The sequence below is a fragment of the Schistocerca americana genome, chromosome 1, assembly GCF_021461395.2.
Source record: "Schistocerca americana isolate TAMUIC-IGC-003095 chromosome 1, iqSchAmer2.1, whole genome shotgun sequence".
NCBI classification, from domain to species: domain Eukaryota; kingdom Metazoa; phylum Arthropoda; class Insecta; order Orthoptera; family Acrididae; genus Schistocerca; species Schistocerca americana.
In genome coordinates, this window is record NC_060119.1 from 1,263,877,646 (window position 1) to 1,263,891,912 (window position 14,267).

Genomic DNA, 14,267 nt, shown 5'->3' on the forward strand with positions numbered 1-14,267 from the left:
ACTCAGAGAGATTACGAGTAACCAAAACTAATCTGAGCACTACTAGATGACGTTTTTAGACCCTGAAACGTGGAAAGCGAAAAAGGAATACGTGTTAATTTAACCTGTTTGAACCATCTTCCTTTTTGCTAGGCCACTGTATTGTCTGCCTCTGGTAGAGATAACAGAGTATCTTTAGAACTCCACTGTTAACCGAGACTGCTTGCAACTTGGTGTCACCCAAACGTATGCGCGAATACAGATTCAGAATGTACCTCGCACTTGTGGCAGTTCTACAATTTTAATTTTAAATGTTACTTATGTTCTGATGTATTCCATTCGCCTATTAAGCGAATGAAAAGTAGCTGTACAGGTGGCTCCGTACGCCCCATAATCTCTGTATCTTATTCTCCCTACGTGAAACGTGCGATGGTATCAGCTAAAAGGCCGCAAGGATTTCTTTGAGTGTAATATCTTTGAACAGCGTAATGTCACCTTTCCTTGAAAAATTTCCATACAAGCTCCCTAAGCATGTCTGTCACCCATTCGTCTAGGCTACACCGACCTTTTATGATCGGAGCAGTGCCTCTCTGAATTTGTCTGGTGACTGCTGTCGTCCAGATACGTAAGTATCCCAAATACTTCTTAGTTTCACCCGCTTCCAAATGTTTTATAAGCTGTGACGGTACCATCACGGTCACCACTATTTATGTTATCGGATAGTATGACAGTAATCGGATAGTATGACTTCTTTCTGTTCGTTATAGGCATTATTTTGCGTTTGTAAGAGAGTTGTCACAAATTATCTGAGACTGGGTCAGCAGCACTATGAAGTTTTTAACTGGGGATGCTGTCGCCGGCCGAAGTGGCCGTGCCGTTAAAGGCGCTGCAGTCTGGAACCGCAAGACCGCTACGGTCGCAGGTTCGAATCCTGCCTCGGGCATGGATGTTTGTGATGTCCTTAGGTTAGTTAGGTTTAACTAGTTCTACGTTCTAGGGGACTAATGACCTCAGCAGTTGAGTCCCATAGTGCTCAGAGCCATTTGAACCATTTGGGATGCTGTCGTCTACAGGATAGTATCGTCCTTGAATAACGTCAAAAAAATTGCTGAAACGGTTAGACATATTTTACTACTTGAGGTAATTGGTGACAATTCTCTTGAGAAACCCAAAATAATGTCTATAACGAAGGGAAACAAGTCATACATAAATAGTGGTGACCGTACTGGGACCGTCACAGCTTATAAAACATTTGGAAGCGGGTGAAACTAAGAAGTAGTTGGGATACTTATGTACCTGGCACGACAGCAGTCACCAGACAAATTCAGAGAGGCACTGCTCGGATCATAAAAGGTCGGTGTAGCCTAGACGAAAGGGTGACAGACATGCTTAGGCAGCTTATATGGAAATTTTTCAAGGAAAGGTGACATTACTCTTTTCAAAGATATTAGATTCAAAGGAGTCTGTGCCGCCATTTGGCTGACTCCATCGCACATTTCACGTAGGGAGAGTAAGATACAGAGATTATGGAGGGTACAGAGGATCCTGTACAGCTACTTTTCATTCGCTTAATAGGTGAATGAAATAGAACAGAACATAAGTAACATTTAAAATTAAAAATATAGAGCTGCCACAAGTGCGAGGTACATTCTGAATCTGTATTCGCGCATACTTTTGGGTGACACCAAGTAGCAAGCAGTCTCGGTTAACAGTGGAGCACTGAAGATACTCGCGTTGGTCCAGTAAAAAGTGTAAAGTAAAGGAGAAATTAACATGCGACTTGCGACGGCTCTGCAATTTCAATTTCTAACGGTCGCTGTTCCCCTGCTGGCAAATGCAGCGCTCAACGACCAATATTTGTTGGAAGTATCCACTGCCACGTGCTGTTCGTTGCCTTGCAGAGTGTGTACAAGGAGATCCCGTTATGTAGTATTTACAACATTGTAAGTCCTTTTACGTTTCCTTGGCACGTGTCGGATATTAACTTCGCGTCCGTCGATCAATCGTCGTCGATTCTGAAGCACTGGTTTCTAATAGAGAAAAGTTAATGTAGCCAATCGCATGTCTTTGAAGATCTTCTGTATGAATGCGTCTATGATATGTAACCTAGACCTGCTGACCTGCCTCTGCTGTTTGGGAGACAGCATATGAGTAAAAACCTCGCAGGCTGTACCACCTTAAAGTGTGACACGCTGACTTCTCGCAGTATCAATCGTCGCCCCCATCTTTCTCCATCAGTGCCGCCCCAACTCTGTTCAGCTGCACACAGGTTTCCACCTCTCCCACTCGACAGCGAGAGCCGCACAAAGAGCTGGAAAATGTCGTGGAAAGCGAAATCGCGTCCGGGGCGGCGGAAAGAGAAATGTCTGCCGCTGTCGCCGGAATGGCGCTATCTGGAGGGACGTGCGCGGTGGGAAGGGGGGGGGGGGGCAGTGTTTACGGCACCTGCGAGGGCGGCATGTTTATTGGCGCCAGTCTCCGAGGCCACAACTTTCCGGGTGCCCTGTCCCCTGCGAGTGGCGCGCCAGTCTGCTCGCTACAAAACTTCTGCAACTGGCACGCCAAACATTCTACGTGTTCTGTGACACCGACAGCTGACTTCAGCACTGCCCGTGTAATATCAAGCATATGCCTTGTCATTCGCCAGTAATCACACCGTTACTGAGCGCGAATTCGGTAGACGAGTAACAGGGCTATACCAGAGCGGAAATATTTGTGTGCCTCATTAACTGTGTTGTGCTTCATACATATATTTCTGCATCTGATACTCTATACTCTGCATGCAGCTTACGGCGTGTGCCGCAGTGGACTTTTCGGACCACAGTCATTTTCCGCCCTTTTAGCCTAGCCAGTTCAATCGATAACTTACAAACAACTTTTCCAAGCGCATAGAACCGATAATCTGATAATGAATAAATGAATTATACAAAAAATAGGCCTTGAGCATAATGTAGTACAGTACCGTAAACAAAACAAATGCAATACATTAAGAGTTCCATGTCGTCATTATAACGCACAGCTCACTTTGCGTTCTAAAAACGACGTCACGACCCGTTGGTTCAAAAGAAAATGTCAAGGACGGAGGGTGCGGGGTTGGGGAGCTAAGTGGGGGGGAGGTAGATGGGGGGGGGGGGGGGCAGTGTGTGTGAATGACTGGTAGGGACCACGTGTGTGGCACGAGTATTTCGTTTGCAGCTGCCAATCCTTTGGTGTGGCTTAGATTAAAAAAGTTTTCAGTAAGGAAAAATGAATACGTTTACACTCATTATTATATTTTTTATAACCGGACAACTGCGTTTATTGCTTTCTACTCGTTGCAATAGATTTCAGAGTCACGTGTCTTTATCCTGAGGCACTAATGACGAATGAGTGCTGTTGACAAGGGATTTCAGATCTATTCCATATTCCTGGATTTCCGGAAGGCTTTTGACACTGTACCACAAAAGCGGTTCGTAGTAAAATTGCGTGGTTATGGAATATCGTGTCAGTTATGTGACTGGATTTGCGATTTCCTATCAGAGAGGTCAGACTTTGTAGTAATTGATGGAAAGTCATCGAGTAAAACAAAAGTGATTTCAGGCGTTCCCCAAGGTAGTGTTATAGGCCCTTTGCTGTTCCTTATCTATATAAACGATTTGGGAGACAATCTGAGCAGCCGTCTTCGGTTGGTTGCAGATGACGCTGTCTGTTATCGATTAATAAAGTCGTCAGAAGATCAAAAAAACTGCAAAACGATTTAGAAAAAATATCTGAATGGTGCAAAAAATGGCAGTTGATCCTAAATAACGAAAGGTGTCAGGTCATCCATATGAGTGCTAAAAGCAACTCGTTAAACTTCGGTTACACAAAATAAGTCTAATCTAAAAGCCGTAAATTCAGCTAAATACCTAGGTATTACAATTACGAAAAACTTAAATTGGAAAGAACACATAGTAAATGTTGTGGGGAAGGCTAACCAAAGACTGCATTTTATTGGCAGGACACTTAGAAAATGTAACAGACCTACTAAGGAGACTGCCTGCACTACGCTTGTCCGTCCTCTTTTAGAATACTGCTGCGCTGTGTGGGATCCCTACCAGGTAGGACTGACGGAGTACATCGAAAAATTTCAAAGAAAGGCAGCACGTTTTGTATTATCGCGAAATATGGGAGAGAGTGTCACAGAAATGATACAGGATTTGGGCTGGAAATCATAAAAAGAAAGGCGTTTTTCGTTGCGACGGAATCTTCTCACGAAATTCCAATCGCCAACCTTCCTCCTCTGAATGCGAAAATAATTTGTTGACACCGGCCTACATAGGGCGGAACGATCACCACGATAAAATAAGGGAAATAAGAGCTCGTACGGAAAGATATAGGTGTTCATTCTTTCCGCGCGCTATACGAGATTGGAATAATAGAGAATTGTGAAGGTGGTTCGATGAACCCTATGCCAGACACTTAAATGTGATTTGCAGAGTATCCATGTAGATGTAGATGTAGAACTTGATGTATCACAGGAATTGGGTACAGCCACACCAGTTGACGGATAGATGGCGCCTCATGGTCACATCACATACCTGCGGAAGTGTAATACATAATTTCCCTGACGAATGAAATAGAATGCAGCTAGTGGAAAACAAATACAGCATCTGTTAGGATACAAAAAAAACGGAAGAAATAAACAGTATTTACTTTCGCTAGAGAAATGTGTAGCAGCCGACGCCTCCAGTTCTCCTATCGCTACGGAAACTGAAACACGATTTACGCTGATGATGCTGATGTCAGCCATGTAACCCAATGTCTATGTTAGCATAGTTCAATTTTTTTAAAAATATGTTTCCTTTGGAATTGAGGAATAAGCAGACCTTTCAGGCAAATTGTACTTTTCAGTATATTGGTAGGCCAGATAACAAAGAAACCACCTCGAAATTCGAAAACATCAGTAGTTATACCACTCCAGGAAAGTCTAAAGGCTGAAACATTTAAAAGATAAGTATACCCACGAACGTAGCAGCATTTTCAATCTACGTAAACTGCTGGCCATTAAAACTGCAACAATGTCAAAACGGCATGCAACAGACGTTAAACTAAATGTTTGGACAAGCAACTAACTAGCATTTCAGAGAACCACCCGAAGAAGACAGGAGTAACAGCTTCTACATTATGCATGTAATGAAAGATTACGCGTTTGTTTTTCTCATCGAGAAATTGCTTTTGAACATTGCTTGGTTGTGAGAAGATCGTGTTATGCCTCGTATAAGACAGGAGAGACGTCCACCGTCAGAATTCTGCAGCGACAGGATTGTGGCCAATCGAGACCGCCGTTTGTCGTTCAGCTGTACTGCTATTCGTGCCGGATAGTATTTATTGACTGTCGTGTGAATGTGGAGTCGATTGCTTCACTAGAGCCACACTCAAAGTCTCCACGCAACTAGCGCCCGAGAGTACAGAAATTTTGTTAGCAGGATTGTACAGTCAAATCACGTACCTCCAGTTAGGAAAAGGCTTTGTCTGCGGCACGACAAGTTTGAAGACAGACAGTGCCGTGACGTCTGGAACACCACGGAGTGTCAGCAGGGCGGCTGCCCTCGCAGCCTCCTTCGACGCGGCAGCAGTGGGAGGGGCGCCCAAAGTGCTGCGCCCCGCCCGTTGACGCAGCAGCGGCATCACGTCATCTTTTAAGGCGAGACCCAGCTGTGCGTTCTGCATCCTTGAGTGGAGTCTCATCTGACATGACGGTACCGGTTGCCATTGGGTACACAACACGATCAACTCTAGATCGTATAGCCGGTAATTTTGACAACAGACGTCACATTTATGAGTTTTTAAGTCCGGTGGCCGTGCCCTAGTTTCGAGGTCTCCATGACCAGTATTTCAACAACATGATGTAAACACGCTTATTGCCGATGTTCCGGTCTGGAACCAATTGAGCGCGACGCTACGTAATACTAGTAGCGTCGCGCTAGAACGCCCAGTGGGCAACGCAAAGTACCGAGAACGCCGCATATAGTACACTAGCATATCGAAGATATATATCGTAGCAACTGGAAGCAAATGAATTTTTATAAATATATAATCAAAGATGGGGGCACAGCTCCCCCCATTGCCATGGTTCCCCCTTCTGAAATGTCAGTGTCTGTTGGTGAATCAGTACCTGGATGATTTGGGATGGGTCATTTACAGTGACCCAATAGGTTTCTTTTGCGCTGTCGTGTGATATTTATTATTATTTTTTTTTCGTTTTCTCAGGCAAAGGACAGGTACTTTATTTCAGTTTCTATAGCAATGTGTCACATCTCCAACAACTTTAGTCTTAGCACAATTCAGTGCACCTTTAACCCACACAGACACAGACTCTGATTCATTTACTTTACGACGATTGGTTATCCTAAGAACCAACGGCATTGTAGACATATAGTAAGATGAACCACCATCTCTATTATACACCTCATATATCTGAAATGTATGATAAGAAATAACTTCTGGGCTGTTAAAAGTCTCTAGCCCTGATACAGTCTCCACTTTACCACCACGAACTAGAGCCACAGTAACCCAACCATTACCATGCGAACTACCATCAGCATTAGTAAGTGTAAAATTCTGTACGCATCCACAAAACACTGAAGGACCACGAAGAATAACTTGCGCACTTACTCCGCTCTTCGTAGTAACCTACCTCGATACAGAAGTTGTTCAACTATTGTTCTGGCCATTATATTCCCCAGATCTCTCACCCACAGGAAATATTTGGTCATGGGAGGTCGACGGATTCGCGCCGTCATTCACCTGCCATTACAATGACGAACTCTGGCACAGACCTGAAGCAGCACGAAATGAAGAAGACACATATACATCTACATTTATACTCCGCCATCCAAGCCCAGTTCGATTCCATGCCCAGCATTTGTGATTCCAAAGGACGTTGTTCGGTGTATTAAATGTTCCACCCGTACATCGCCACATCAGCGATAAATTTTATCATACCGGATGCTTATAAGTGAACTGCAGATACTCACAGAGATTTAGTACTTATTGTATGGCAGCGGAACTTGGTAGATGCTAATGCGGAAACGATTTACACAGGAAAAAAATAGTTCCAGTTTGGCCTACTAAGTGCGCATGTGGCGTAGTGAACGCAAGGAAGATATAAAGAAATGTTCCAGTCCACTATGTGACCATAAGTATCCGGACACCCCAAAAACATACGTTTTTCATGTAAGGTGCATTGTGCTGCCACCTACTGTCAGGTATTCCATATCAGCGACCTTAGACATCGTGAGAGAGCAAAATGGGACGGACTTCGAACGTGGTGAGGTGATTGGGTGTCACTTGTGTCATACGCGAGATTTCCACACTCCTTAACATCCCTAAGTCCACTGTTTCCGATGTGATAGTAAAGCGGAAACGTGAAGGGATACGCACAGCACAAAACAGTACAGGCCGACCTCGTTGTTGACTGACACAGACCGCCGGCAGTTGAAGAGGGTCGTAATGTGTGATAGGCAGACATCTACCCAGAACATCACACAGGAATTCCAAACTGAACACGATCCACTGCAAGTACTATGACAGTTAGGCGGGAGATGAGAAAACTTGGATTTGATTGTCAAGCGGCTGCTCACAAGCTACACATCACGCCGGTAAATTCCAAACGACGCCTCGCTTGATGTAAGGAGCTTAAATATTGGATGATTGAACAGTGAAAAAACGTTGTGTGGAGTGACGAATCACGGTACACAAAGTGGCGATCCGATGACAGGGTGTGGGTATGGCGAATGCCCAGTGAACGTCATCTGCAAGCGTGCGCAGGGCCAACAGGAAAATTCGGAGGCGGTCGTGTTATGGTGTGGTCGTGTTTTCCATGGAGGGGGCTTGCACCCCTCGATGTTTTGCGTGGCACTACCACAGCACAGGCCTAGATTGATGTTTTAAGTACCTCCTTGCTTCCCATTGTTGAAGAGCAATTCGGGGATGGTGCGACTGCGTCTTTCAACACGATCGAGCACCTGTTCACATTGCACGGCCTGTGGCGGAGTGGTTACAAGACAATAACATCCCTGTAGTGGACTGTCCTGCACAGAGTTCTGACGTGAATCCCATAGAACACGTTTGGGATGTTTTGGACCGCCGACTTCGTGCCAGGCCTCACCGACCGACATCGATACCTCTCCCCAGTGAAGCACTCCGTGAAGAATGGGCTGCCATCCCCCAAGAAACCTTCCAGCACCTGACTGAACGTATGCCTGCGAGATTGGAAGCTGTCATCAAAGCTAAGGGCGGGCCAACACCTCAGTGAATTCCACCATTACCGATGGAGGGCGCCACGAACTTGTAAGTCATTTTCAGCCAGGTGACCGGATACTTATGATCACATACTGTATGTAATCGATTAGGAATGGGACGTGGCAGATAAGGTCAAACAAGTGAGAAAGGCTTATAGTTGATTTTAGCATTAACCGCTACTTACACAGTTTGTTGAATATGAACGCTGGAGATGTCGGCGAGAGCCTGCACAGCAACAGAATTGCAACTGATGGCCAAAACTGGAAATAATTTCCTCCAGCATAAATCGGTTCCGCACTAACGGATTAGAGTATCTGCCACGTTTCGCTGCCATACGATAATCAGAGACCACAGGGGACCTTCGTGAGCACCAAGACGTTAATTATAATCACCCTGTGCATTTTTCCTGGTGTACTGTACTAGCGGCCGATCCCAGCTTCACAAAGGTAGCACAAAGTATTCACGGCTCAACAAAAATTGAAAATGTTCAGAGAACAACTTCAGGTAACTGAATGTCATTAATTTCACAAAACAAAAGATTTAAGCATCCCTCGCCTGGAGAGTTCTCAGGAGGCTGTTCCAAATTTAATTAGCGTTTGGGATGACATCTGGTGGTAAAATGAAGGGAGGTGCAAGCTTGCGTGCAACCTGGGCGTGAGCTACGGCCACCTGCCCGCCGCCCGACTCCAGTGCCAGCTGCATCTCCTGTGTCACATTTTCCCATATTTTCGCGACAAAACGTCATTACTAAGTACCGCTCACCATACACATTGGTAAGATACACCCTCCGCCAATAAACATTCGCATGAAGCAACCTCTGCCACGGAACAATTGTAAGAGCACTCTCTGCAACGCAACATCGCTACGAAGCACCCTTTGCCACACAACTTCGGTAGCCTACACCCTCTGGCTAGAAACTTCGGTTTAGAGGACTTCACACAGCAGCATGATGCAATCGAGTTCTGCAACTCACTGCAAGATGGGAAAGGCTCCGTTCATAATTATTCAGCCAATTTGCTGGGAATATTTATGAATTATGTGCACAAATCTTTCTCGTAAATCGGTCTACCTGTTAGTGAAAACAGTATCAAAATTCCTTCGATAGTTCCAGGGATTAGCCCGAATGCACAGACAAAACCGCAGTTGCGGCATCAATTTTGTTGTGTCTAGACAAGACAGCCTAGACACAATGAGAGGAAGCCGAAAGGCACGCGCTTAAACTCACGCAGGCTGGCGTGAGGTCTGAAACAGGATACGTAATGAATGCTATAAAGAAAAGTACGTAGCTTCTGGAATACTTAACTTTAATCCACATTTGTAGAACACCGCTCTTGATGATACATTAATAGAATCTCAATATCAATTGAATACGGCGCCTTGCTAGGTCGTAGTAAATGTAGCTGAAGGCTATGCTAACTATCGTCTCGGCAAATGAGAGCGTATTTGTCAGTGATCCCCTTCTGGCAAAGTCGTCTATACAACTGGTGGCGAGTGCCAGTACGTCTCTCTAAACCTGCCGTGTGGTGGCGCTCGGTCTGCAATTACTGACAGTGGCGACACGCGGGTCCGACGTATACTACCGGACCGCGGCCGATTTAAAGGCTACCACCTAGCAAGTGTGGTGTCTGGCGGTGACACCACAAATTTATACATGGTGAACATTAATAAAACAGACAAAATGCAGAGACGCATTCCTAACTGGAAATGGAGGAACAAATGTCCTATGAACTAGCGTCTGGAAAAACACCGTTGCGACGGTAGATGACGCTGACAAACGAACGTCGCTGTGACAACGTGGCGTTTGTCCCTTGTGTGGTGCAGGCTGTGAGGATGACGCAGCAGAACGGTCCGGTATTCAGGTCGCGAACAAACCGAGATGGTGTTTGAGCGCGGTCAAGCAGATGGGAACGGTCAAGAGGCAGCACGGCTATACCAAACAAGTACCTTCACAGACACCAACCACATCGCACAACATTTCAAGTCCTTTTTGGGTATTTGTGTGATCACAGGTTCTTTCAGACAGACGAACGTGCACGGAGGCGGTAGATTGTGCGTACAACAGATTTAGGGTTCGTCTCAATATCATGTAGAACCCGCTCCTCCAAATCTGGTGTAGGCAGAGTCCGACCCCTTCCTGCATGTTCGTCTGTCTGAAAGCATTCATGATCACACAAACGCCCAAAACGGCTTGAAGCGTTGCGCGACGTGGTTTGGTATCTGCGAAGGTCCTTGATCTGGTATAACCGTGCTGCCTCTCCACCTTTGCCATCTGCTTGGCCGTACGCAAACAGCATCACGCCTTCTTCCTGACACGAATACCGGACCAATTGCTGCTTACAGCATGCTGCGTCGACCACACAGCCTGAAACACACGGCATGTGGACAGAGGGACTTTCATTCGTCAGCGCCATCTGCCGTGGCAGCGATGCATTTCCGGGTTCCTTTCTCCACTTCCCGTCACTTCAGTCTGTCGGGTTTATTTAAGTTTACCCTGTATGCAGGGTGATTCGCATTCACGTGCTCCTACCAACGGGTTTTATGCAACCCGAAACGGCATGGTACGCTCAAACTATTAGTCCTGCAGAAAAATGAACACAACATTTTTGTAGGGAATGTAAGTGGTTAAATTCTTCATCAGGACATCTTTTCGGTGGAGGTCAAGATTTTCAAGTTATTCAAAGAAATGAGTTTGAAGATCACTTTCGTACGTTCTATTGAATAATTCGAAAAATTACGTTTTATATTGAAAACGTAAGATTGAACTACATTAAATTTCCTACAAAAAGGTACTGTTAATTTTTTCTGTGGGACTCACAGTTAGCAGGTAGTGAGTGAGAGAATAGGAAAATTTACCCACGTCATTTGAAGGCATTATGAGTTGCATAAAACCCAAAAGTAGGACCGAATAATCATCCTCTATGAATAGAATTTATAAGTGTGCAGGAGAAGAGAGAAGATACAAAAACTAAAATTTGGTCACTTGCTGTATTTCCAGAATGAGATTTTCACTCTGCAGCGGAGTGTGCGCTGATATGAAACTTTCTGGCAGATTAAAACTGTGTGCCGGACCGAAACTCGAACTCGGGACATTTGCCTTTCGCAGGCAAGTGCTCTACCAGGAGAGCTTCTGTGAAGTTTAGAAGGTAGGAGACGAGGTACTGGCAGAAGTAAAGCTGTGAGGACGGGGCGTGAGTCGTGCTTGGGTAGCTCAGATGGTAGAGCACTTGCCCAGGAAAGGCGAAGGTCCCGAGTTCGAGTCTCGCTCTGGCACACAATTGTAATCTGCCAGGAAGTTTCATTTGTTATATTTGTTTGTTGTTGCAGTTTTAATGACCAGCAAGGTATCTGCATTCATGTGAGCTCGAAACATCTTCTAATGAACGTTACGAAGTTCCAAAGCATTGCCCAGTATCTTCGAAACATTCTGAATGACAAAAGAAAACAAGCAAGCGAAACGTCAGCTTTCGAGAAACAGTCAAACGAAAAATACAGTTCCATTGCGGCTTTGACAGACGCATGGCTTTGAGCGCCAACAACACAAACGAGACGGACGATTCGTACGAACATTCTCTTCAAAGCAGTGTTCACTTTTTTTTCCTGCCGGCTGTAATGATTTGCACTTTATCGCTCTCCGTCTGAGCACGTGTATCTATTTTCCAGTCTCCCTTGTGTGACAGTGCATGTGCGTCTCTCTATGGTGTGACTCTCGTGTGGTGTGTGCGTGGTTTGTAGGGAGGAGAAAGGGGCAGATGGAGCGGACGCGCCTCCAATGGCGCCGTTCTGGCGTTCGCGCCCATCGGCAAATTGCCCCCGACAGCTATTCGTTCCGCTCGCGCGGCCTGACAGCAGCCAGGCATTACCGTGGCGTATCCAGCAATGACGCGCCGCGGCGTATGACGTTCCGCAGGCAGCCAGCGAAACACATCGCGAAACTGAAATTGAGGCGTTGTCGGAAGCGAATGGTGACAGCTTTCCGCTGATCGCGATTCGCTGCGCATCAGTGTGCGAACTGCAGCTGGTCCCTGGGAGATGCGGCAAACCGCTCGTAAGTAATTCAGAAGGGATGCAGACTGGAACTGCCGACTATAGTCTGCGCCACCAGTGTCAAGGGAAATGCACGCGCGTGTGTTATGTACCGAGCACCACGTGTTACTAGCCTCGCATTCCAGTAGGAAGCTCTAGCGGCATTTTGCCTGTCCAGTGTAAATGTCCTCCCCCTGATAGACTCTCACATATATTTTAGCTCACATGTTATTAGGTAGCACGTCAGGCAGATCACAACTGAGTCCTCAGTGTCATCCGCCAACTTGGGCGAATGTTGTTCCATCTACAACATATTATTTACACTATAACCACTCTATGTCTACGGGGAGGTCGTCATCTGGGCGATATAATTTCACTAATATAGTAGGAAAAAAATTTAATAAAATTAACCGTACCATTTTTGTTAGGCACCAGGCACCTCGCCCCTTACTGTGAGGCGAATTATGTGCAGATAATTTATCACATTTTAGATAGAGAATGTAATCTGTATTAATTAAATGTCTTTCAAAGGTAATCTCGATCACGTACTCATCTAGTTGAGCTAAAATTAAATCCATTGCCTACCTCAACAAGAAATACAATTCACCACGTTACGTAGTGAGTCACAGACTCTTCGAAACACACTCAGATTACTCGGTCAATAATGACAAGACTGTACAAACCGCTGCTACATTGCTTCAAACGTATCAGCTGCAGGGATGTACACTTCATTTTTGAGATGTCCCCACACTGAAGAAGGTGATGTTGGAGGCCTCGGCTTAGGCACTGCAGGAGCCACAGACCTTCAGCCATGTTGGCGTTTCCGATATCGTCTCATGGTGCGGCAAAATGTGCCAGTGTCCCATCACGCATGTACCACATGCACAAAGGGAAATCCGCATGAAATCCTGGGATATTCGCCCTCGCAGAAACCGAAGTTACTCTCGTGCATAAATGCGCGTATTTCTTGGAAGAATCTGTGGCCCAATGATACAATCGCTTGGTGGTATGTCCCTAATCACGCATTCGATTGGAAACACTGCTGATCAGGTGACTCCGTCAACTGCATGCAGGTTTACTTAAACTTTAAGCCCACTTGCAAGGGCGACCGCCCTACTGGGCATCACCGATTTCGCACAGATTTACAGTAAAGGCAGGTCTAGCCAGAAACGAAAGCGACAGAAGCGTTTAGAGAAAATATCATTTCTCGCGCGCGTCGGTAGAGTTGTGACCAGTTTATGTTAACGTAGTTTCCAGACAGCAGTTGGCGCTGCGGAAAGAGTAAGAGTTAATCGAAAGGTCGTACGGTCAAGTCCCTACATGGAAATATTTTTATGTTCAATTTCTACGTTACTTCACTGCAAGTAAATCGAAATAGTGCTCAATCTGTTGTACGTATTAACATTTTCATAAAAGGTATGAAAAGGAAAAGTAAAGGAAAACTTAAGTTTGGAAATAGATTCCCAAGGGAGGATTATACTTACAGCGTCCACGAGGAGTCTGCTAATAATTTCCCAAGAAGGGCTTGTAATTAAAGTTTACAGGTAAATATGCGGCATTTTTAACGTGTACAAGATGGCAAGAAAATTACTGTTTCCTCTGCTCTTGCGATGAATATCACCCCTGCAGGTGCAAACCATTATCCGCAATATAGTAAGAGTATATATTTTATATACGAAGTTCTCGTGTACGTCTCACAACCGTTCCTAGAAATTTATTTGCAATCTAAAATTTCCCTCTGCCTTTCCTCTTCATGACTTTTAAGAAAATATTTATAAATTCAATATACTGAACATTACTTCTGTTTATTTGCAGTGTAAATAATATACGACTACGAAAAAAAGAGGTTCCTTATATGTACTCGACCCGACAACACTCGGATTTCCGTTGTGTACTCTTTCCGATGCTTCAACCGCTGCCTGGAAACTTCACTGACATAATGGGTGACGTATCGCTCGACCCGCCCTAAAAATGCTATTTTTGGCACTCCGTACCACAGT

General features: G+C 45.2%; 1 protein-coding gene across 1 annotated transcript in view; it reads right to left on the reverse strand.

Annotated features, from left to right (window-relative positions):
- LOC124598897 (ras-GEF domain-containing family member 1B-like) overlaps positions 1 to 14,267 on the reverse strand; it is a 495,556-nt gene that overhangs the window by 135,700 nt on the left and 345,589 nt on the right. The gene's annotated exons all lie outside the window — the stretch shown is intronic.